The 27,187-nt window shown below is 36.3% G+C and overlaps 1 protein-coding gene across 19 annotated transcripts in view; it reads left to right on the top strand.

Moving 5' to 3' along the window:
- The window catches only part of RALYL (RALY RNA binding protein like), a 768,288-nt gene that overhangs the window by 643,600 nt on the left and 97,501 nt on the right, over nucleotides 1-27,187 (top strand). The gene's annotated exons all lie outside the window — the stretch shown is intronic.

The following is a 27,187-nucleotide window of genomic DNA, read 5'->3' as shown; positions in this document are numbered from 1 at the left end:
CTGAATAAAGGATGAAATGAAGGCAGAAATAAAGATGTTCTTTGACCAACGAGAATGCACACACAACATACCAGAATCTCTGGGACACATTTAAAGCAGTGTCTAGAGGGAAATTTATCGCAATAAATGCCCACATGAGAAGCAAGGAAAGATCTAAAATTGACACTCTATCAAAATTGAAAGAGGTAGAGGAGCAAGATAAAAAAAAAAAAAAAAAAAAAAACAAACTTAAAAGCTAGCAGAAGACAAGAAATAAGATCAGAACAGAACTGAAGGAGATAGAGACACAAAAAAAAAACCCTTCAAAAAAATCAATAAATCTGGGAGCCGATTTTTTTTTGAAATGATCAATAAAATAGACCACTAGCCAGATTTATAGAAAAGAGAGAAGAATCAAATAGATGCAATAAAAAACGATAAAGGGGATATCACCATTGATTCCACAGAAATACAAACTACCATCAGAGATTACTACAAACAACTCTATGCACACAAACCAGTAAACCTGGAAGAAACGGATAAATTCCTGAACACTTGCACCGTCCCAAGCCTAAACCAGGAAGAAGTTGAAATCCTGAATAGACCAATAACATGGGCTGAAGTTGAGGCAGCAATTAATAGCCTACCAACCAAAAAAAAGCCCAGGTCCAGATGGGTTCACAGCCGAATTCTACCAGAGGTACAAAGAGGAGCTGGTACCACTCCTTCTGAAACTATTCCAAACAATCCAAAAAGAGGGAATCCTTCCCAAATCATTTTATGAGACCAACATCATCCTGACACCAAAACTTGGCAGAGACTCAACAAAAAAAGAAAACTTAAGGCCAATATCCATGACGAACATATATGCAAAAATCTTCAATAAAATGCTGGCAAACTGAATGCAACAGCAAATCAAAAAGCTTATTTATCACGACCAAGTAGGCTTCATTCTGGGGATGCAAGGCTGATTCAACATACACAAATCTATAAACATAATCCATCACATAAACAGAACCAAAGACAAAAACCACATAATTATCTCAGTAGATGCAGAGAAGGCCTCAGACAAAATTCAACAGCCCTTTATGCTAAGAACTTAATAAACTAGGTATCGACAGAATGCATCTCAAAATAATAAAAGCTATTTATGACAAACCAACAGCCAATATCATACTAATGGGGAAAAACTGAAAACACTCCCTTTGAAATCTGGCACTAGACAAGAATGCCCCCTCTCACCACTTTTATTCAATATAGTTTTGGAATTCTAGCCAGAGCAATCAGGCGAGAAAAAGAGATAAAGGGTATTCAGTTAGGAAAGGAGGAAGTTAACTTGTCTCTATTTGTAGATGACATGATTGTATATTTAGAAGACCCCTTTGTCTCAGCCAAAATATCCTTAAACTGATAAGCAACTTCAGCCGTCTCAAGATACAAAATCAATTTGCAGAAACGACAAGCATTCCTATACACCAACAACAGAATAAAAGAGCAAAATCAAGAACAAATTCTCATTCACAACTGCTACAAAGAGAATAAAATTCCTAGGAATGCAATTAACAAAGGATGTAAAAGACCTCTTCCAGGAGAACTACAAATCACTGCTCAAGGAAATAAGAGAGGATGCAAACAGACGGAAAAACATTCCATGCTCATGGTTAGGAAGAATCAATATTGTGAAAATGGCCATACTGCACAAAGTAATTTACAGATTCAATGCTATCCTCATTAAGCTATTGTGACCCTCTTCATAGAATTGGAAAAAAACACCTTAAACTTTATATGGAACCGAAAGAGAGCCCACATAGTCAAGACAATACTAAGTAAAAAGAACAAAGCTGGAGGCATCACGCTACCTAACTTCAAACTATACTACAAGGCTACAGTAGTTAAAACAGCATGGTACAGGTACCAAAACAGAGATATAGATCAATGGAACAGAATAGAGGCTTTGGAGGCAATGCCACACATCTACAACCATCTAATTTTTGACAAACATGACAAAAGCAACGGGGAAAGGATTCCCTGTTTAGGAAATGGTGTTGGGAAAACTGGCTAGCCATGTGCAGAACACAGAAACTGGACCCCTTCCTGACACCTTACAATAAAATTAACTCCAGATGGATTAAAAATCTAAACCTAATACCTAACACCATAAAAACTCTAGACGAAAACCTAGGCAAAACCATTCAGGGTACATGCATAGGCAAGGACTTCATGACTAAAACACCAAAAGCATTGGCAACAAAAGCCAAAATAGACAAATGGGATCTAATTAAACTCCAGACCTTCTGTATAGCAAAAGAAACAATCATTAGAGTGAACTGGCAACCAACAGAATGGGAAAAATATTTTTTACAATCTACCCATCTGACAAATATCTAGAATCTACAAAGAACTAAAACAGATTTACAAAAAAAAAAAAAAAAAAAAAACCCACAAAAACAAAAAGAAACCCACTCAAAAGTGGGTGAAGGACATGAACTAACACTTTTCAAAAGAAGATAAATATATGAGTCCAACAAACTATGAAAAATCCTCATCATCACTGGTCATTAGAGACATGCAAATCAAAACCACACTGAGATACCATCTCACACCAGTTAGAATGACGATCATTAAAAAATCAGGAGACAACAGATACTGGAGAGGATGTGGAGAAATAGGAATGCTTTTACACTGTTGGTGGGACTGTAAATTAGTGCAACCATTGTGGAAGACAGTGTGGCGATTCCTCAAGGACCTACAAATAGGAATTGCATTTGACCGAACAATACCATTACTGGGTATATATCCAAAGGATTATAAATCATTCTATCATAAAGACACATGCACATGAATGTTCATTGTGGCACAGTTTACAATAGCAAAGACCTTGAATCAACCCAAATGCCCATCAATGATAGACTGGACAAGGAAAATATGGCACATATACAACATGGAATACCATGCAGCATTTGTGTCCTTCATAGGGACATGGATGAATCTGGAAACCATCATTCTCAGCAAACTAACACAAGAACAGAAAATCAAACACTGCAATTTCTCACTCATAGGCAGGTGTTGAACAATGAGAACACATGGATACAGAGAGGGGAGCATCACACACTGGGGTCTTTTGGGGGGAACTAGGGAGGGAACTGTGAGGGGTAGGGAGGTTGGGGAGGGGTAACATGGGGAGTCATGCCAGATATAGGTGATGGAGGGATGGAGGCATCAAACCACATTGCCATGTATGTACCTATGCAACAATCCTGCATGATCTGCACATGTACCCCAGAACCTAAAGTACAATAAAAAACATATATATTTATACAAATTTAAAATTATATATATATAAAAGACAACTTGTGCATGTGAGCATGGAACAAAAAAGGGGGATGCAAGCACTGTGTAGATGATGGCTCCCAGGCCTCACTGGTATCAGAATCACCTAGGTGGCTTTGGAAAACACTGCATCTGTTGATTTAACCTGAGCAAACAAAATCACGCCTTGGGATGAGCCTTCATGCCTCACTCAGCATATTAGAGGAAGACTACGTTAAGTAAAGCAAGAAGTTACAGGTTTTTCTCCCCATGACATCATGTTATAATTCTGCTGCATAAAAAGAGGAAAGTTCTTTTTATATCATATACATAGTTGCAGATAAGAGACCTGAAATTTCACTCAACTTCTTTTCACAAGACCATAATCTTTCTTGGTAAGGAAATAATTTCTTGTAACTTTGACAGTTTTTTTTTTTTTTTCCATTGCAATATTCAGATTGGGTCTATGTTGTGACCAAAAAATTTTTATTTCAAAATTAGTGCAGCACATTTATCCAGGGAAAAATTTGGCTCCCCAATTTATATTATGATGAGATGTATATTAAAAATGTATGAATATTTCTATTTAAAATATTTAAATGACAATTACTAGTATTCATTAAAATCTGAAACATCTGTACTCATATTGCTTGATAGCTCATTTCATATTTTTTCCCCATTATAATAACTTCTGTTGGTTTTTATAATGAAACATCTTTTTGTTTTTATAATGTAACTCAAAGCACTGCCTCTAAAAATGGAGGTTTATTCTATGAACAGTTTTAAAGCTTTCTGATTGACTCTTTAGAATATGATACAAAAATATACCTTCCAGAATTGTAATAGCAAACATTTATGAGCAGTTCTTATGTGCCAAAAAACCTTGCTAAATGTTTGATATAAATTATTTAAATCTTTTAAATCTATTTAAATCTTTTTAATCTCCCCATTTCACAAACAATAACTTGAAGCTTGGGAGTTTAAGTAATTGCCTAAACTAATACATCTAGCTTGTTAGTGTCCAAGCCTATGAGAGTGAAAACAGCTTTCAGCAGTGCATATTAACAAATACTGTAAGACATTGACAAGCAGTGGACTGAAGTATGCAATATTTAACAGTGATTGATTAATATAATTCACACATTTTTATTGAACATAGAATTAAAATTAATGTCAGAGGGTGTGCAGGGGACAAATTCAATGTTACATACTCACATGTCAACTGATATAATAAACCACAGACCATGCATTTATTCTGGCATGTGACTATGGATTAAAAGTAATAAATTTGATCACTATGGAGGATGGGGGACAGGACTAGACTGTAGTTCCCACTCGGACAGACAGAGCAGCATGCAGAGGCTCACAGTGAATTTTAGCTCCAGATTGACTGCAAGAACAAAGCAGCAATCCCAAGAGGACCTACAGACCCTCTGAAGGAAGCAGACTACTCCTGTAGGACCTGGGAGACACCCCAAATACTGTGAGTGCCCCAACTTCAGAAGTGGGAAAGGGAAATCCTTTTCTCCCAAATGCACAGCCCCACTGGAGAAACTGAAGGTCTGTTTGTGGGAGAAGTTTCTGACTTCACCTGGAACTGAGTCAGTTTCGAGAGCTGAGCAAAATATAGGGGCAGAGGAAGCAGTGGAAAAGGCCCTGGGAGCTGTCTGGGTCTTCAAGCAGACCATTCCTGCCTGGCACCACAGGGATCCATTGGGAGGGCAGCCACAGGAATGGGGGAAAAACACCACATGGAGAAGGAAATCTCCAGCTGAACTTTGCAACCATTTGAAATGGTCCAGAAGTCTCTTGACCAGAACTGAAGGAAGGGCATGAATACAGTGTGCAGCCTCCACAGGCTGGGGAAGAACCAACCTCTTTTCTTTTGCAGCTGGGAGGGAGGTATCCTGGGGCAAGTTCTCAAGCCCAGTTCACCCATCACCTGGAAACCAACTTGGGGCTGTTAGTGGGGGCATGGTGGGAGTAAGACCAGCCCTTCAGTTTGCAGGGGAGCTGGTTAAGGCCTGTGACTGCCAGCTTTCCCCCGATTCTCCGACAACCTGCATGACACAGAAAAGGCAGCCATAATCCTCCTAGGTACACAACTCCATTGAACTTGGAAGCTCATCCCCATTCCCCAAAGCAGCCACAGCAAGATCAATCCAAGGAGAGTCTGAGCTCAGACATGCCCAGCCCTGCCCCCACCTGATGGGTCCTTCCCTACCCACCCTGGTAGCTGAAGACAAAGGGGATATAATCTTGGGAGTTCTAGGGCCCCACCCACCTCTCCATATTACTACAGCCTATGCTGTCTGGAAAGTGCCACCTCCGGGCAGAAGGCCAACCAGCACAAAAATAGAGCATTAAACCATCAAAGCTAATAATGCTGACAGAATCCATTTCATCACAGACTCTATGCAGACAACCCCAGTACCAGCCTGGAGCTAGGTGGACTTGCTGGGTGGCTAGACCCAGAAGAGACATCAATCACTGCAGTTTGGCTCACAGGAAGCCACATCCATAGAAAAGCAGGGAGAGTACTACATCAAGGGAACTCCCTGTGGGAGAAAATAATCTGGACAACAGCCTTCAGCCCTAGACCTTCCCTCTGACAGAGCCTACCTAAATGAGAAGGAACCAGAAAACCAACTCTGGTAACATGACAAGACAAGGCTCTATAAGACCCCTGAAAATCACACTAGTTCACCAGCAATGGATCCAAACTGAGAAGAAATCCCTGATTTACCCGAAAAAGAGTTCAGGAGGTTAGTTACTAAGCTAATCAGGGAGGCACCAGAGAAAGGTGAAGCCCAATACAAAGAAATCCAAAAAGCTATACAAGAAGTGAAGGGAGAAATATTCAAGGAAATCACATAAAGATAAAGCAATAAAAACTTCAGGAAACAATGGACACACAGAAATGCAAAATGCTCTGGAAAGTCTCAGCAATAGAATTGAAGAAGTAGAAGAAAGAATTTCAGAGCTCTAAGACAAGGCCTTCAAATTAACCTATTCCAATCATGACACATAAAATAGCATAAGAAAATATGAACAAAGCCTCTAAGAATAATCAGTGTTCCTTAAGAAGAAGAGAAAACTAAGTTTGGAAAATGTATTTGGGGGAATAATTCAGGAAAATTTCCCTGGCCTTGCTAGAGAACTGGATATCCAAACACAAGAAGTGCAAAGAACACCTGGGAAATTCATCAGAAAAATATCATTATCTAGGCACATTGTCATCAGGTTATCTAAAGTTAAGATGAAAGAAATGATGTTAAGAGCTGTGCGACAGAAACACTAGGTAACCTATAAAGAAAAACCTATCAGATTAACAGGAGATTTCTTAGCAAAAACCCTACAAGCTAGAAGGGATTGGAGCCCTATCTTCAGCCTCCTTAAACAAAACAATTATTAGTCAAGAATTCTGTATCCAGCAAAACTAAGCTATATATAAAGGAAGGATACCATCTTTCTCAGAAAAACAAATGCTGAGAGAATTTGCCAGTACCAAACCACCATTACAAGAATTGCCGAAGAAGCTCTTGAAACAAATTCTGGAAACACATCAAAACAGAATTTTAAAGCATAAATCACACAGGACCTAGAAAACAAAAATACAAGTTAAAAAACAAAAGCAAAAAAACAAAAATAAAACCCATGTATGCAAGCAACATATAGTATGATGAATGCAACAGTACCTCACATCTCAATACTAACATTGAAGGTAAATGCCCTAATGCTCCACTTAAAAAAGATACAGAACTGCAGAATTGATAAGAACTCACCAACCAACGCTCCGCTGCCTTCAGGAGACTCACCTAATACATAAGGACTCCCATATACTTAAAGGGGTACAAAAGGTGTTCCATGCAAATGGACACCAAAAGTGAGCAGGGGTAGCCATTATATCAAACAAAACAAACTTTAAAGTAACAGCGTTAAAAGAGACAAAGAGGGACATTATATGATGGTAAAAGATCTTGTCCAACAGGAAAATATCACAATCCTAAACATATATGCACCTAACACTGGAGCCTCCAAATTTATAAAGCAATTACTAATAGACCTAATAAATGCAATAAACAGCAACACAATAATAGTGGGGAACTTCAATACTCCACTGACAGCACTAGACAAGCCATCAAGACAGAAAGTCAACAAAGAAACAATGGATTTAAACTATGTCTTGGAACAAATGGACATAACAGATATATACAGAACATTTCATCTAACAACCACAGAATACACATTCTATTCAACAGTGCATGGGACCTTCTCTTAGACTATATGATAGGCCATAAAATGAGCCTCAACAAATTTAAGAAAATTGAAATTATATTCAGCACTTTCTCAGATCACAGTGGAATAAAACTGGAAATCAAATCCAAAAGGAACCTTCAAAACTGTGCAGATACATCAAAATTAAATAACCTGCTCCTGAATGAGCATTGGGTCAAAAACAAAATTAAGACGGAAATTTAAAAATTCTTTGAACTGAATGACAGTAAGAACACAACCTATCAAAACCTCTGGGATACAGCAAAGGCAGTGCTAAGAGGAAAGCTCATAGCCCTAAATGCCTACATCAAAAAGACTGAAAGAGCACAAACTGAGTTTTAAGGTTACATCTCAAGGAACTAGAGAAATGAGAACAAAAAACAAACCCACCAGAAGAAAGGAAATAATCAAGATGAGAGCAGAACAAAATGAAATAGAAACAAAAGGAAACAATACAAAAGATAAAACAAAAAGCTAGTTATTTGAAAAGATAAATACAACTGAGAGAACATTAGCAAAATTAACCAAGAAAAGAAGGGAGAAAATCCAAATTACCTCATTAAGAAACAAAGCAGCAGTTATTACAGCTGACACCACTGAAATACAAAAGATTATTCAAGGCTACTATGAACACCTTTATGCATATGAACTAGAAAACCTAGAAGAGATTTTAAATTCCTGGAAAAATACAATCCTTCTGGCTTAAATCAGGAAGATTTAGATACCCTGAACAGACCAATAAACAAGCAGGAGATTGAAATGGTGATTTAAAAATTACCAAGAAAAAAGTCTAGGAAAATATCACAGATGGATTCACAACAGAATTCTACCAGACATTCAAAGAATAATTGGTACCAATCCTTTTGATGCTATTCCACGAGATAAAGAAAGAACCCTCCCTAATTTATTCTATGCAGCCAGCATCGCCCTAATACCAAACCCAGGAAAGGACATAATCATAAAAGAAAGCTACAGACCAATATGCTTGATAAACATAGAGTCTAAAATTCTTAACAAAATACTAGCTAACCAAATCCAACAACATATCCCAAAGATAATCCACCATGATCAAGTAAGTTTCACACAAGGGATGCAGGGATGGTTTAACATATGCAAGTCAATACATGCGATACACCACATAAATAGAATTAAAAACACAAATTATATGATCACCTCAAATGATGCAGAAAAAGCATTCGACAAAATCATCATCTCTTTATGATTAAAACTCTCAGCAAAAGCAGCATACAGGAGACAGACCTCAATGTAATAAAAGCCATCTATGACAAACCCACAGCCAACATACGACTGAATGGGGAAAAGTTGAAAGTGTTCCCTCTGAGAACTGGAACAAGGCAAGGATGCCCACTTTCACAACTCCTCTTCGACACAGTACTGGAAGTCCCAGCCAGAGGAATTAGACAGGAGAAAGAAATAAAGAGCATCTAAATCGGTAAAGAGGAAGTAAAACTGTCACTGCTTGCTGACGATATGACTGTTTCCCTTGAAAACCCTAGAGACTCCTCCAGAAAGCTCTTAGAACTAAGAAAAGCATTCAGCAAAATTTCTGGATACAAGATTAATGTACACAAATCAGTAGCTCTGCTATACACCAACAGTGACCAAGCTGAGAATCAAATTAAAAAAAAAAAAAGCCTCTTTTATAATAACTGCCAAAAAATAAAAATAAAATACACTTAGGAATATACTTAACCAAGAAGTCAAAAGACCCCTACAAGGAAAACTACAAAACTCTGTGAAATAAATCATAGATGGATGACACAAACAAATGAAAACACTTTCCATGCTGCTGGATGGGTAGAATCAATATTGTGAAAATGGCCATACTGCCAAAAGCAATCTGCAAATTCAATGCAATCCCCATCAAAATACCACTATCATTCTTCACAAAATTAGAAAAAACAATTCTAAAATTCATATGGAATGAAAGAGCTTATATAGCCAAAGCAAGACTAAACAAAAAGAGCAAATCTGGAGGCATCAAACGACCTGATTTCAAACAATATTATAATGCCATAATCAACAAAACAGCATGGGCACATAGACCAATGGAACAGAGTAGAGAGCCCAGAAATATACCAGAATACTTATAGCCAGATGATCTTTGACAAGGCAAGCAAAAACATAAAGTGGGAAATGGACATCTTATTTAACAAATGGTGCTGTGATAATTGGCAAGCCACATGTAGGAGAATGAAACTGAATCCTCATCTCTCACCTTATATACAAATAAACTCAAGTGGATTAAGGACTTAAATCTAAGACCTGAAACTGTAAAAATTCTAGAAGATAACATTGGAAAAACCCCTCTAGACACTGGCTCAGATTTCATGACCAAGAACCCAAAAGCAAATTCAATAAAAACAAAGATAAATAGTTGAGACTTAATTAAACTGAAGAGCTTTTGCATGGCAAAAGGATTAGTCAGCAGAATAAACAGACAACCACAGAGTGGTAGAAAATCTTCACAATCTATACATCTGACAAAGGACTAATATCCAGAATCTACAACAAACTCAAATCAGTAAGAAAAAAAAAAATCCCATCAAAAAGTAGATTAACAACATGAATAGATAGTACTCAAAAGAAGATATATAAATGGCCAAGAAACATATGAAAAAATGCTCAACATTGGAACAAGACAAGGATGCCCTCTCTTACCACTCCCATTCACCATAGCATTGGAAGTTCTGGCCAGGACAGTCAGGTAGGAAAAAGAAATAAAGAGTATTCAATTGGGAAAAGAGGAAGTCAAGTTGTCTCTTTCCTGATGACATGATTGTATATTTAGAAGACCCCATCATCTCAGCCCACTATCTCCTTAAGCTGATAAGAAACTTAGGCAGTCTCAGGATACAAAATCAATGTGCAAAAATTACAAGCATTCCTATATACCAATAATAGACAAACGCCCAAATCGTGAGTGATTCATCCCATTTACAACTGCTACAAAGAGAATAAAATATCTAGGAATACAACTAAAAAGGGATGTGAAGGAACTTTTCAAGGAGAACTACAAGCCACTGCTCAAGGAAATAAGAGAGGACACAGATACATGAAAAAACATGCCATGCTCATGTGTAGGACGAATCAATATTGTGAAAATGGCCATACTACCCAAAGTAATTTATACATTCAATGCTATTTCCATCAAGCTACCATTGACTTTCTTCACAGAATTGAAAAAAAAAACAAACCATATACAAGGCTACAGTAAACAAAATCAAAACAGCATAGTACTAGTACCAAAACAGGGATATAAACCAATGGAACAGAACGGAAGACTCAGAAATAACACCGCACATCTACAGCCATCTGATCTTTGACAAACCTGACAAAAACAAGCAATGGGGAAAGGATTCCCTGTTTAATAAATGGTGTTGGGAAAACTGGCTAGCCATGTGCAGAAAGCAGAAACAGGACCCCTTCCTGACACCTTACACCAAAATTAACTCCAGATGGTTTAAAGACTTAAACATCAGACTTAATACCATAAAAACCCTAGAAGAAAATCTAAGCAAAACCATTCAGGACATAGGCATAGGCAAGGACTTCATGACCAAAACGGCAAAAGCAATGGCAACAAAAGCCAAAATAGACAAATGGGACTTAATCAAACTCCACAGCTTCTACACAGCAAAAGAAACAGTCAGGAGAGTGAATCAGCAACCAACAGAATGGGGAAAAATTTTTGCAGTCTACCCATCTGACAAGGGGCTGATATCCAGAATTTACAAAGAACTAAAACAGGTCTACAAGAAAAAAACAAACAAGGCCATTCAAAAATGGGCAAAGGATATGAACAGACACTTTACAAAAGAAGACATACAGGAGGCCAACAAATAAATGAAAAAAGGCTCATCATCACTGGTCATTAGAGAAATGCAAATCAAAACCACATTGAGATACCATCTCACACCAGTTAGAATGGCGATCATTAAAAAATCTGGAGACAACAGATGCTGGAGAGGATGTGGAGAAATAGGAACACTTTTACACTGTTGGTGGGAGTGTAAATTAGTTCAACCATTGTGGAAGACAGTGTGGCAATTCCTCAAGGACCTAAAAATAGAAATCCCATTTGACCCAGCAATTCCATTACTGGGTATATATCCAAAGGATTATAAATCATTCTACTATAAGGACACATGCACACGAATGTTCATTGCAGCACTGTTTACGATAGCAAAGACCTGGAACCAATCCAAATGCCCATCAATAATAGACTGGATAGGGAAAATGTGGTACATATACACCATGGAATATTATACAGCTGTCAAAAATGATGAGTTCATGTCCTTTGTAGGGACACGGATGAACCTGGAAACCATCATTCTCAGCAAACTGACACAAGAGCAGAAAATCAAACACCACATGTTCTCACTCATAAGCAGATGTTGAACAGTGAGAACACATGGACACAGGGAGGGGAGCACTACACACTGGGGTCTGTTGGGGGGAAATGGCGGAGGGATGGAGGGGTGGGGAGGTGGGAAGAGATAGAATGGGGAGAAATGACAGATACAGGTGAGGGGAAGGAAGGCAGTAAACCACATTGCCATGTGTGTACCTATGCAACAATCTTGCATGCCCTTCACATGTACCCCAAAACCTAAAATGCAATTAAAAAATAAAAAATAAAAGTTAATATTCATACTATAAATAAATAAATAAATAATAAAATTCTTGCCCAGCTTACTTAATGTTTTTTAACATGTGAAGCAACCTTGCTTAATGTAGGGCTTATGTTTGGGGGCTAAACAAGAGGATGGCTTGTCTTCCAACCATCCTTGAAACATTATATTTTAGAGCAATTAATATAATAAAACTGCTAGAAGAATGCTTCCTTTCAATATTGCAACAGATAGAATCTGATCTTGGAAATAAGCTGAGAGAAAACAGACATCAAGTTTGAATTTAAAAAGGTGAATAAAAATGTAGTGATCATCTCAATTAAGATTTTAAAATATAAATCTTAGTTTAACGTCAGTCTTGCCTTGAAAAAGCTATTTACAACTTTTAATGAAAAATACAAATGAGAAGGAATCAAAGACCTTTCAATTGAAGTTTGAGATTTCGACTGTAAAATTACATGTCAAAAAATGTATGAAGTCTCTTCAAGCACTGACTGTTGTTACCTTACAGACCCTGAACCACTTTGAACATACACTCACAGCACCAAAGGAAACTGTCCACCTGAAGTACTTCTTCTTATCTCTTCAGCATGAAGTTGAACTTTTTAAGATGACTTTAATATGAATTAGTTGTATTTTGAAATTACATATTGATTTATACCAATTTTTCATCAGTATGATGAAATCCCATCTCTAGTAAAAATACAAAAGTTAGGCATGATGGCGTATGCCTGTAATCCCAGCTACTCGGGAGGCTGAGACAGGAAAATCGCTTGAACCCAGAGGCAGAGGTTGTAGCCATGAGCCAAGATCATGCCATTGCACTCCAACCTAGGCAACAAGAGTGAAACTCTATCTCAAAAAAGAAAGTTATATTGATATACCTGAGAATATATTATTTCCCAGGTTTGGTTGAAAGATCTTCAAGAATACATCATGGGAGAGATGGTTAATAGATACAAAAAAGAAAGAATGAATAAGACCTACTATTTGATTTCACAACAGGGTGACTATAGTCAATAATAACATAATCATACATGTTAAGTAACTCAAAGAGTGTAATTGTATTGTTTGTAACACAAAGCATAAATACTTGAGAGAGTGGATGCCGCATTCTCCCTGATGTGATTATTTCACATTGCATTCCTGTGTCAAAATGTCTCATGTACCCCACAAGTATAAATGCCTACTATGTACCCACAAAAGTTAACATTAGAAAATTTAAAATTATAAAAATATGAAAAAAGAATATGTCGAGGATAAAAATGTCAAACTATTATATTTCTCTCTATTGAATCACTGACTATAAGCATGAGCTAAGCATAGCCCAACCAAGCCTGGATCTCTTCAGATGCACAGAATCTATCCCACCAAATACAAACAAGACAGTGTAAATACTGTCAGGGCAACAAAGCTTTTCCTGCATTCAAAAATGACTTTATAATTGTTAACAGCTGTAATTTGCTAAACCATTTTCCTCAAGGGATATTTTCTCCCTTTTCTTTCCAGTCTTGAAGTAGAATTTAGATATTCATTATACTTCCACTGTTATAAAAATGTTATTAAACTTTGACCTTCTTCTTAGGTTAAAGATTCACACTATTTTACATTTATCCAGGTTTTGTAGGAAACCACATATTTGGTAACAGATGCTATATATTATTATAGTATTAGCCACTTGTTTTAAGAGCCCAAGTTCTGTAATTTGATTCCCTTCCTATGAATCCTATTCTGTCACTTCCTAGATAGATGGCTTTGGCAATTTGTTTAACTCTGCATTTTCTCACCTAAGGTAGTAACTATTTTTTTGCGTGACAGGGTCTTATTCTGTCTCCGAGGTTGGAGTGCAGTGGTGCAATCACTGTCAATGCAGCCTCAACCTTCCACACTCAAGTGATCCTCCCTCCTCAGCCTCCCAAGTAGCTGGAACTATAGTCATGAGCCACCACACCTGGCTAATTCTTATCTTTGTAGAGATGGGGTCTCACTGTTTTGCACAGGCTTGTCTTGAACTTCTGGTTTCAAGCAATCTTCCCACCTCAGCCTCCAATAGTGCTGGGACTACATGCTGGGTCATAACTAACTCTTAATAGCTGTTAAGAATGAGATAATACTTAGTGTCTAACACATAATAAACAGGAAATAAATACCAATTATTAAAAATATTCCTTACAGCAATTAAGTTATATTATAAATCTTTTCTAAAGTTTCACTGAATCACAAAATTTTTAAACAACTGAATCCAAAGGCCTGAGTATTTTAAAAGTGTTAAGAGAACCCAATTCTCACTTCAGAAGAGAGTTAAATCAGCACAGGAGTGAAAGACTGCCTTACTGGGGGAGATCATTGAGGAAGAGAGAGAAGAAAAAATAAAACAGCAGTCTGAATAAAGGAAGACAATTCCAGGCTGTACTTAGAGTTATATAAAATATAGAGTATGAATTAAAGACTTTAATAATAAGAACATGAAAGAAGAAAGGGAATACTAACTTAGGGATGGTTGTAGTAGACCACATTAAAGCAAAAGCAGATTTATGTTAATGCCATCAAATGATAGCCATCTATCAAGCATTTAGGAATTGAGGTCATATTTGTTTAGGAATTGAGAAATTAAAGAAACTGTCCAGATTATTAGGAGAATTTTCAAGACAAAAGTAGTCCCTTTTTCCTCAAGGTGAAGTAGGAATTCAACAGGGAGCTAATCAAGTGGCATTCCTGAGAGACAGCATTGGGTGAGCAGCAGCAGAGAAGGCACTGTGCCCACCGTATCAGACATTCCATTCTAGCAAGCTAGGAAGGTTCCAGAGAATATAAAAGATAAGATTGGCAAATTCAGGGAGAATCTGTACTGAGAAAGTATTCTAATACAAGGAGCTTTCTGTTCATTTTATGGGTGAAGTGGAGCCATTCAATGATGTATACCTGCTTGGCTGTCTGTTTTGCTTTTAATTGAAGAGTGATGTTATCCAAAGTAAGCCACTTACAAAGCTGTTGTAGAAGCTCAGGCATGACTTGAAAAGATGCAGGACTTGAACAGAACGAAATAAGAATGTAAAGGAAATGCCTCATCAAATGGCATTTTCTTTAAGAATGTAGAAATCAATAAGTGGTGTCTTAAAGTTTTCTCGATTGGACTTGATGGGATCATGGTGACAGTATGACAAGCTAAAACCCAGGTGTAGTGTTGAAACGAAGGGAAGGTTAACAAGAAATTGTCCCTAAGCTTTAAATGTGCCCATCTAACATTACGGAATTACTAATGGCCAATTCAATGCCTGTCTTTTGATGATGCCGTTTCAATTTTCTCCATGTCTCCAGGAAAAAAAGGGATGAGGAGATAAGCCAATTTTCTTCTAAAAATCTACTTTTTAGGGTTTCTTTCTTTTTTTTTTTTTAAGATTCAGACAGCGCTACCACAAAATTAATGATTTCTTTACCAAATGCACTTGCTTCATTTTTTCCCCAAGGCCCTCCAGGCTACTTCTCTGGGGAGTATATAAAGTTTCCACAGAGCTATTTTTGTAATCTAAAGCAGTTGTGCTTTCAGGCCTGATGCTACAACTGTGATTTTAATTTATCAACCTGCCAGTCAGTGAAATGCTGTAAAAACATTCGAAAGTTTAAACCCATCATTTATTTCTGCACCTGTCAATGACACTTTTCTGTACTTGTCAAAATCATTTAAACTGTGCTATGAGGGCATACACAATATCACCAATAAATTGGGTAATCAATCATGTATATGCATATTTTGACAGTGGTGTCTTAAATGCATGGACTCCAGGATGCATTTTTAAGAAGTAGGAGCTCATTACTGTTCAATAACAAAATACAGTAGAATCATCAAAAAGAGTCTCCCTCAGTCTTTACAATTAAAAAAATGTCGTAGGAAACAAGAGGGGCTGATTGTGCCTGAAATGGCTTTTATTTCTTCAGCAAAATGTTCTCCATGGGGAAAAGGAAGTAATTGCGGATTATAGCAGGCAGGAATATAGTGTTACATGGAGGGAAGAAAATGTATAGGATCATTAAATAGATTTATTTAAGTTCTGCTTAAAAGAAAGCAGTGGTGCAGTACTTTATAGCTGATGATATTTCAAAAGAGTGTTATCAGCACTTCCACCACTATCTAATTTGTTCATATAATAAAGTGTCACATTAGACCAGTATCACAATTCATATCAGTTTTACTTCAAAAATTGGTATCATTATATATCATAGGCAACCCTGGGCCAAAAAAAATTTGGATGAGATCTTTCATCACAATAATTAAGGAATTTTTAAAAATCAATCTATTAGAGAAACTGTTCAATCATTAAATACATTCAACACAATAACAAATTTGATGTTATTTAGGCTGTGTATCTAAGATAAAATGTTGTTAAAATTGTAAATTAAATGATTTTGGCTAAATTATCTAACCTCTAAACTCTTGGTTGCAGCAATCGTCACCATTTATTTATTTTAAAAAAGCAAATTTTATGAGAAACCTTTAAAGTCTATGAAGGATTTATGACTACTTCATAACACGCCACTCTAAATTAGCCAAACTAATTTATAGCCATCAAATATTTCTACATAAGAAAATGAATCAGTAAAATTGACAGGTATAAGGTCCCACTCATAGCAAGAGCTTTAATTTTCTCTTACCTCTTTATTAATCTATTTTTTCGTGAAGCAGTTTAGTTTCTGTTCAGTTTTTTTTTTTTTTTAATTGTACTTTAGGTTTTGGGGTACATGTGCAGATCATGCAGGATTGTTGCCTAGGTACATACACAGCAAGGTGGTTTGCTGCCTTCATCCCCCCATCACCTATATCTGGTATTTCCCCCCACATTGTCCCTCCCCACCCTCCCCACTCCCAGCTGTCCTCCCCTAACCACCCCCTCCAGCTGACAGCAGTGTGTGATGCTTCCCCCTTATTGTTCAGTGTCCGCCTATGAGTGAGAACATGTGATGTTTGGTTTTCTGTTCTTGTGTCAGTTTGCTGAGGATGATGGTTTCCAGATTCATCCATGTTGCAATGAAGGACAGCAACTCATCATTTTCTATGGCTGCATAGTATTCCATGATGTATATCTGCCATATTTTCTTTATCCTATCCATCGTTGATGGACATTTGGGTTGGTTCCAGGTCTTTGCTGTTGTAAACAGTGCTGCAAGGAACATACGTGTGCATTTGTCTTTATAACAACGACTTATAATCCTTTGGATATATACCCAGTAATGGAATTGCTGGGTCAAATGGAATTTCTATTTCTAGGTCCTTGAAGAATTGCCACACTGTCTTCCACAATGGTTGCACTAATTTACACTCTCACCAACAGTATAAAAGTGTTCCTATTTCTCCACATCCTCTCCAGCATCTGTTGTCTCCAGATTTTTTAATGATCACCATTCTAACTGGTGTGAGATGGTATCTCAATGTGGTTTTGATTTGCATTTCTCTAACGACCAGTGATGATGAGCATTTTTTTCATGTTTCTTGGCCTCATATATGTCTTCCTTTGAAAAGTGTCTCTTCATGTCCTTTGCCAACTTTTGAATGGGCTTGTTTTCTTCTTTTAAATCTGTTTTAGTTCTTTGTAGATTCTGGATATTAGACTTTTTTCAGATGGATAGATTGAAAAAAATTTTTCCCATTCCATTGGTTGCTGGTTTGCTCTAATGATTGTTTCTTTTGCTGTACAGAAGCTGTGAAGTTTAATTAGATCCCATTTATCTATTTTGGCTTTTATTGCCATTGCTGTTGGTATTTTAGTCATGAAGTCCTTGCCTATGCCTATGTCCTGAATAGTTTTGCCTAGGTTTTCTACTAGAGTTTTTATGGTGTCAGGGCTTATGTTTGGATCTTTAATGCATCTGGAGTTAATTTTATTGTAAGGTATCAGGAAGGGTCTTTTTCTTGTCTGATTTCCCTGGCTAGAAATTCCAAAACTATATTGAATAGGACTGGTGACAGAGGGCATTCTTCTCTAGTACCAGATTTCAAAGGGAATGCTTCCAGTTTTTGCCCTTTCAGTATGATATTGGCTATGGGTTTGTCATAAATAGCTTTTATTATTTTGAGATGTGTTCCATCAATACCTAGTTTATTGAGGGTTTTTAGCGTAAAGTCCTGTTGAATTTTGTCAAAGGCCTTCTCTGCATCTATTGACATAAATATGTGGTTTTTATCTTTGGTTCTGTTTATGTGATGGATTACATTTACAGACTTGTGTATGTTCAACCAGCCTTGCATCCCTGGGATTAAGCCTACTTGGTCATGATAAATAAGTTTTTTTATTTGCTCTTGCATTCAGTTTGCCAGTATTTTATTGAAGATTTTTACATCTATGTATGGTTTGTGTGCATAGAGTTGTCTGTAGTAATCTCTGATGGTGGTTCGTATTTCTGTGGAATCAATGGTGATAGCCCCTTTATCATTTTTTATTGCATCTATTGATTCTTTTCTTTCACTTTTTATTAGTCTGGCTAGCAGTCTATCTATTTTGTTGATCTTTTCCAAAAAACCAGCTCCTGGATTTGTTGACTTTTTGAACGGTTTTTGTGTCTCTATCTCCTTCAGTTCTGCTCTGATCCTAATTATTTCTTGTCTTCTGCTAGCTTTTGAGTTTTTTTTATCTTGCTCCAACTCTTTCAATTTTGATGACAGGGTGTTGATTTTAGATCTTTCCTTGCTCCTCATGTGGGCATTTATTGTTTTGAATTTCCCTTTATACACTGCTTTAAATGTGACCCAGAGATTCTGGAGCATTATGTCTTCATTCTCATTGATTTCAAAGAACTTCTTTATTTCTGCCTTCATTTCACTGTTTATCCAGTCGACATTCAGGAGCCTGTTGTTCAGTTCCATGATATTGTGCAGTTTTTGTCACTACCAGACCTGCCCTACAAGAGCTCCTAAAGGAAGCGCTAAACACAGAAAGAAACAACCAGTACCAGCCACTGCAAAAAAGAACCAAATGGTAAAGACCAATGACACAATGAAGAAATTACACCAACCATAAGGGCAAAACAACAAACCAGTAACAAAATGGCAGGATCAAATTCACACAGGAAGAACTAATCTTAAGTGATGGTTCAGAATCACACTTAAAACAAACAAAGCTTTGAGAAGTGTATTAACTCACACAACAAGCACTGTTTCCATATTGTGACCAGTACTATTTTCAAGGAATATGAGTTTCTGTTTTTGTTTTGTTTTGTTTAATTTTATTTTAAGTTCTTGGTTACATGTGCTGAATGTGCAGATTTGTTACATAGGTATACATATGCCATGGTAGTTTGCTGCACTTGTCAACCCATCATCTAGGTTCTAAGCCCTGCATGCATTAGGTATTTGTCCTAATGCTCTTCCTCCCTTTGCCCTCACCCCTGACAGTCCCCAGTGGGTATTTTCCTCTCAGTGTACATGTGTTCTCATTGGAACATGAATTGAACATGAGTTTTTTACAGTGCAAAGCCACATTGGAAAGGGTAATCCTACATCAGACTATTGAAAGATGATATATTTACTGAATGTGTGCATGAATAAAATAGAAATGGTGGGTAAGATTACTTAGATGTCATATGTCGAAACACTGCATGAAGAGAATTGTTATTGCTTCAATTTAAAATGAGATCTTAGTCTCATATTCTTTTAATATCAGTCCTGAAATCAATCACTAAAAATAATGCAATATAAGTGCCGTGATTTCATTCATTTGACTACCTTCAACTCGTCTCAAAGAAAGCTAATTAAGCTTACTTGAAGATACCTCATTTCTTTTGTTTAGCTCCACTAAATAGACTAAAGGCTGAATTTTCAATTAAATTATACTTGATTATCTAAATAATTTTTGGCAGTTTAAACAGCATTTATTTCAGACAATTTGAAGTACTGACTATTCTTTATGTTATGTTCTTCAATGAATCTTTACTGATTCTCATAAAGACAAAATAGATATCATCATTCCTTTAATATTGAATAAGTGAGATACATAGACATGATGATATCTCCATAAATACACGCAGAATATTATTGTTAGCCACTCTGGAATGGAGTCAGTCTGGGGCTTTCGCTTACAAAGCTGGTAATTTCATGCATCTTACCACATCATGTTTTCATCTGAGTTTCATCTGTACTTGAATGTCTAAATAATAGGTTTAATTATTCAGGAAAATAATATACATGTAAAAAGTTATTTATTGTTCTTATAGGCATTTTGAATTCCAGATTTTCACTACAAAAGTGCTAGTGAAAGTTTTAAAGCTTCACTTCCCAATTACATTCTGTTCATCCAGCCAGGAATGACTGATCTTTATTTCATCAATCCCAAAATGTGACCCCTTCAACACTTTTAATGACATTTTCAAACTGCAGAAATACTTTTTGATTCAAAAGGATTTTCTACTATACTCTGCAGAACAAATCAGCTATCAGAGCATAATCAATAGCTGCCAACTATTAGCAAAAGCCACATATCACTTATGCTTAAGAGCTTATCAAGAAAAAAAAATGTATTGAGTGGCTATATTTTAGCATGCTAACTATGGTAGATATTAAAATGAAAAGTCAATCCTCAAATGTTTCATGTTTTTGGAAATCTTATTTCCTTAGTAAAAATTTCACTAGATCACAAAAACATACCATTAGAAGCTGCAGGCCACATTCAACTCTAAAATGAAATAATGTGCTTCTAGTTTTATTTATTGTTAGGCAATCAACTACAGTTTCCCCTTAGCTTCAGTGAAAAGGAAATAAAAGATGAAACACTTGTTGAGTCATTTCTTCCAAACTAAATTATCATATCATGCCAGTGGTATTTCAATGAAGTGTGTATTATAGCCCAATTGGATACTAAAAGCCTTGAAAGCCCTTTAAAAAGTGAGGTTCTCTAGAGAAGTTATTTTAAAGATGTGTTCTGTAAATCACGGGCCATAAGCACTTCAGTTTCCCAGTTAAAGTCACCAAGTCACAAATTAAGGGACTTCCCAATAAATCAAAGAATTCACTCCTAATTTTCTTAAGTTGCCAGGTTTTAGTTTGAAGCTCTTGAGAAAGGATTTGATAGCATTGCTGCCCTTTCTGTGAAGAATAACTGTCTAATTTCATTAAGTGCATCAGTTCAACATTTGAAGTGCACTGTGTATGTGTAAAACATTATATGATAACAATGTCAGTTGCTGTTCTAAACTAGCCTGCTGGACAGGGATAGCTTCCTACTATTTTGATTAAAAATTGAGCTTTCCTTCCATATTACAAAGATAACAACACCAAATCATCGTTGATGAGGAATTTAGTAAAATATTTAGAAATTTATTTTGGCAATGTCAGATGAAGAATTGTATCAAAATTATTTAGAGTAAACAAGCAACTGTAGCTTTAAAAAATTATGCGATACACATTGTTTTTGAAAGCACTGTGAATTGCTTAACAGTACCCACAAAACTACAGATCAGGGATTAAAAAAAAGAAGTGGATCTTATGATGCCATTTCATTCTAATCAGGACTTTATTTCCAGTATCTTTATGTTATTTTTGAATATTTATTCAGTTATAATTAGATAAAATTTATTCAATATTTCATTTAAGTTATATTGGTAGGTGCAAAGCAAGATGTGAGGATGGACTGGACTGCAGCTTCTCATAGTGGATTCAGTAAAGCAGTACCAATCGGTGAACTGTTTTTACCATTTCATTTCAGAAAGTAGGAGTAAGCATTTTAAAACATTTATAGCATGCTTATATGACTGTGATATCCAAATGTATGATTTTGTACAACAGTATCTGACTGTAATAGATTAGGCATATTTTAAATTAAAAAAATAAAAATTTGGTCCTTTACCACAATAAACCAGGAAGTCCTAGACAAGACTACATCTTTGCCTTTTGGAAGATTGTAATCTAACGAACAGGACAAAACAAATAAGTTGGTGTCTTAATACAAGGCATTTCTTGGGAATTCTAATTGGCTGGAGAACATAAAATAAAAATGAACTGTTATCTGTAACATAAGTCATTCCTTGAAAACTCCTGAAAGAGAGAAAGTAAAAAGTTTAGGGACTAGTAATACATAATGGCACACAAAGTCAGGTGGGTTTAGTTTCTGTTTTGAGATAGGTAGTAGCAACATTTGGCTGAACCAAAGGGCATCTTAAAAGGGACACTGGAAGACATGCCTGGAAAATTAAACAATGACTATATCAAGGACACTGAAAAGCCCTGAATATGTTTTAACTTTTCTTCAACTCCCCTCTCCCTTTCTTACCCCTCCCATCTCTGCCTTCTTCTCTTTCTTTCTCCTTACTTTCTTTCTCTACTCTTGACTCCTCTTTCTTTTCTTCTCTTTCCTCTTCTCTTCTTCCTTTCCTTCTCTCTTCCTCTCTCCTTGCCCTACTTCGTCCCTGTACTTCTTTACTTCTCTCTATTCCTTCTTTCTACTGCTTCTCTATATTTTTTCTTGATTTAAAAAAATACATGCCTTTCATCAAAAGAGAATACCTCAAAATATTAAGAGCCTTATATGACAAACTCACAGCTAACATCATATTAAACATGCAAAAACTGTAAGCATTCCCTCCTAAGACCTAGAACAAGACAAGAATGCCCACTGTCAGCACTCCCATTCAACATGGCGCTAGAAGTGCTAGCCAGAGCAATCAGGCAGGAGAAACAACAAAAGGCATCCAAATAGGAAAAAAATTCAAACTATCTCTTTTCACAGATGACATAAATGCCCTAAAGACTCTGTCAAAAGGCTTCTGCATTCGGCTGGGCGAGGTGGCTCAAGCCTGTAATCCCAGCACTTTGGGAGGCCAAGGCGGGTGGATCACGTGGTTGAGAGATCGAGACCATCCCGGTCAACATAGTGAAACCCTGTCTCTACTAAAAATACAAAAAATTAGCTGGGCATGGTGGCATATGCCTGTAATCCCAGCTACTTGGGAGGCTGAGGCAGGAGAATTGCCTGAACCCAGGAGGCGGAGGTTGCGGTGAGCCGAGATTGCGCCATTGCACTCCAGCCTGGGTAACAAGAGCGAAACTCTGTCTCAAAAAAAAAAAAAAAAAGAAAAGAAAAGGGAAAAAAAAAAAAGGCTTCTGCAACTGATATGCCACTTCAATAAAATTTCAGCCTACAAAATCAGTGTACAAAAATCAGTAGTATTTCTATATACCAATAATGTTCAAGCTGAGAACCAAACCAAGAATGCAATCCCATACAATAGCTGAAAAATAAATAAATAAATAAATAAACCAAAGAATACATCTAACCACGGAGGTGAAAGATCTCTACAAGGCGAACCACAAGACACTGCTCAAAGAAATCATACATGACACAAATGAATGGAAAAACATTCTATGCTCATGAATTGGAAAAATCAATATCTTTTAAATGACCAAACTGTCCAAAGCAACCTATAGATCCAGTACTGTTCCTGTCAAACTGCCAACATCATTTTTCTCAGATCTAGAAAAAGCTATTCTAAAATTCAAAGGAAACCAAAAAAAGAGCCTGAATACCCAAAACAATCCTAAGTATAAAGAACAAATCCAGAGGCATTATATTACCCAACTTCAAACTACACTACAAGGCTACAGTAAACAAAACAGCATAGTACTGGTACAAAAACAGACAACAGACCAATGGAACACAATGGAGAACCTGGAAATAAAGCTGTGCATCTACAGCTATCTGATCTTTGACAAAGTCAACAAAAATAAGCAATGGGGAATCGACTTTTTATTCAGTATATGGTGTTGGGATATCTGACTAACCTGAACCCCTACCTTTCACCAAATACAAAAATTAACTCAAGTTGGATTAAATATTTAAACATAAGGCCTCAAACTATAAGAATATTAGGAAAAAACTTAGGAAATGCCACTCTGGACATCAAACTTGGGAAAGAATTCATGGCTTAAGTCCTCAAAAGCAATTGCAACGAAAACAAAAATTGAGAAGTGGGGCCTAATGAAATGTGAGAGCTTCTACATGCAAGAGAAACTATCAAAGAAGTAAACAGACAACCTACAGAATGGGAGAAAAATATTCATAAACTATACATCTGACAAAGGTCTAATATCCAGAATCCATAAGGAATTTAAACCATCAAGTGAAAAACAAATAAACTCCATTAAAAAGAAGGCAAAGGACATGAACAGACACTTCTCAAAAAGAAGACATGCAAGCTGCCAACAAACATATGAATAAATGGTCATCATCACTAATCTTCAGAGAAATGCAGATCAAAACCACAATGCAATACCACCTCACTACAGTCAGAATGAATATCATTTAAAAATCAAAAAACAACAGATGTTGGCAAGGCTGTAGAGAAAAGGGAACACTTACACACTGTTAGTGGGAATGTAAATTAGTTCAGCCACTGTGGAAATCAGTCTGGAGATTTTTCAAAGAACTTAAAATAGAACCACCATTCAACCCAGCAATCCCATTACTGGGTATATATATCCAAAAGTAAACAAATTTTTCTACCAAAAAGACACATGCATTTGCATGTTTATCACAGCATTATTTACAATAGCAAAGATATGACCAGGAGCAGTGGCTCACACTTGTAATTCCCGCAATTTGGGAAGTCAAGGAGGGTGGATCACCTGAGGTCAGGAGTTCAAGACTAGCCTGGCCAATATGGTGAAACCCCATATATACTAAAAATACAAAAATTAGCTGGGCATGGTGGCACGTGACTGTAATCCCAGCTACTTGGGAGGCCAAGGCAGGAGAACTGCTTGAACTCGGGAGGCAGAGGTTGCAGTGAGCCAAGATTGCACCAGTGTACTCCAGTCTGGGCAACAAAGTGAGATCCATCTTAAAAAAAAAAAAAATAGCAAAGACATGGAATTAACCTAAGTGTCCATCAACAGTGGTCTGGATAAAGAAAATCTGATACACATACACCATGGAATACTAAACAGACATAAAATTAATAAAAGTATGTCCTTTGTAGCAACATGAATGTAGCTGGAGGTGATTATCCTAAGTGAATTAATGATTTAGGAACAAAAAAACAAATATACTGAATATTCTTACTTATAACAAGAAGCTAAACATTGGCTACTCATGAACATAAAGATGGCAGCAGTAGAAACTAGGAACTACTAGAGAGGAAAGGGAAGGAAGGGAAAGTTTGAAAAACTTTTGGATACTATGCTATCTGGGTGATGGGATCAATCATACCTCAAACCTCAGCATCATGCAATACACCCAAGTAACAAAACTACACATGTACCTCCTGAATCTGAATTAAAAGTTGAAAAAAAAATGCATGCTTCAGCAAGGAGCTTTCTTTGCTTTGCAATAGATCTCAGTATTAGAAGGAAAATTAATATATGTCAAATGTTCTCTGGGTACCAGAAATAACATAAATTCCTAATACTCCAGCCTGTTCTCTTGCTGTGCAGTTGAGAAAAATATCTTACCATTAGCTTAATGACATATTTTTAAAACAAGGGTAAACAAAAAATGTCATTATTTTTTAATATTAGACCAGGATGACACTGCTGTCTATTTGGGAATTCACAGTTTATTCTCTCTGAGGAAATTAGTCATCCCAAAAGACAATCAAATGCTGACATTTGACAGGCTGAGTAAACTACTAAGACCCTTCATCACGATGCTCCCATGAGGCCCACCAGTCAACAAGCCCTGCTCACATGTACATGCAGACACTCATATACACACACCCCACACACACACACCCACACACCCACACACACATACACAGCTCCCAGCCAGGTTTTTGATGCCTTGCCCTGAAATATAATCTAATCAATGAGGAAAGAATTGCCAGAATTTGGGGAAATACTCTGACGTGGAGGAAAATCAGATTTTCACAGAAATCGGGGAAATATAAAGAACACAAAACTAAACAAAATAACAAAAAATAAAACATAATTAATGCCCCTAGAAATAGGAAAGTATATCTACATTTAAAAGTATTACTTAAAAGAATATATGGAGAACAGGAAAAAACTTCTTGGAAATTAAAAACTTTATAGCAGAAATGAAAAATTTAATAAAAGTTTAAAATATGAACTTAAAGGATCAAAAAGATAAAGAGATGGAAAATGGTAAAGAAAAGATTTTTAAACAGTTATACTTTTACTCCAGGGATGCAATATCATGCTAGGAATGTTTTCACAAAAAGAAAACTTAGAGGACATTATTAAATAAGAATAGAAGAAAATATCCTAAAACTGAAAGATAGGAGTTTTAAAATAAAATGTGCTCAGTGTAATGAATGAAAGATGACCCACACTAAAACAGACCTTAATGTCTAGAATAAGACCTTAAATGTCTGAATAGAGGAATAAAAGCCACATATAAAGACAGAATCAGAATAACATCCAATTTCTCAAGGTTAGAACTTACAGACAATAGAAGAATGCCTTTAAATTTCTTTTGGTCACATGAATAGGCCTATTATAATATGGAATGCTCAAAATTAGAGCCATTAAAGTATCTAATTCTGACTTCAACTTTTAAAATAATTAAAATCAATAAAATCAAAAAAATCAAAACAGGCTAGTTACCAGAATAATAGTGCCATTATACCACATTAAAAAGAAAAGCTTCCATCAAAATTTTACAATGTGACAAATTCAGTACATTTTAGATATTGCATTCCACTCAATTTTGTGATATTCCATTTTTGATGAAAATGTTATTCAGAAGAGAAGTTTCAGATAAAAAGAAAAATTGAAGTAGAAATACGTATGTTGAGATTTTCCAGTTTTACTGTTAAAAAGTACCTTAGAGGTCCTGCAATAATTGCTCATAGATATTTTTAACAAATGAATACTCATTAATATATTTCACAGATAAGCCAGTTTTTTCTTATTTATATAAAACCATATAGGCTGGGTATGGTGATTCATGCCTGTAAACTCAGCACTTTCGGAGGCAGAGGCAGGGGGATCACCTAAGGTCGGGAGTTCAAAACCAGCCTGACCAACA

The sequence above is a fragment of the Saimiri boliviensis genome, chromosome 15 (genome assembly GCF_048565385.1).
Source record: "Saimiri boliviensis isolate mSaiBol1 chromosome 15, mSaiBol1.pri, whole genome shotgun sequence".
NCBI lineage: Eukaryota > Metazoa > Chordata > Mammalia > Primates > Cebidae > Saimiri > Saimiri boliviensis.
The sequence above is the reverse complement of the archived record's forward strand: the minus strand, read 5'-3'. Positions and strand labels throughout refer to the sequence as shown.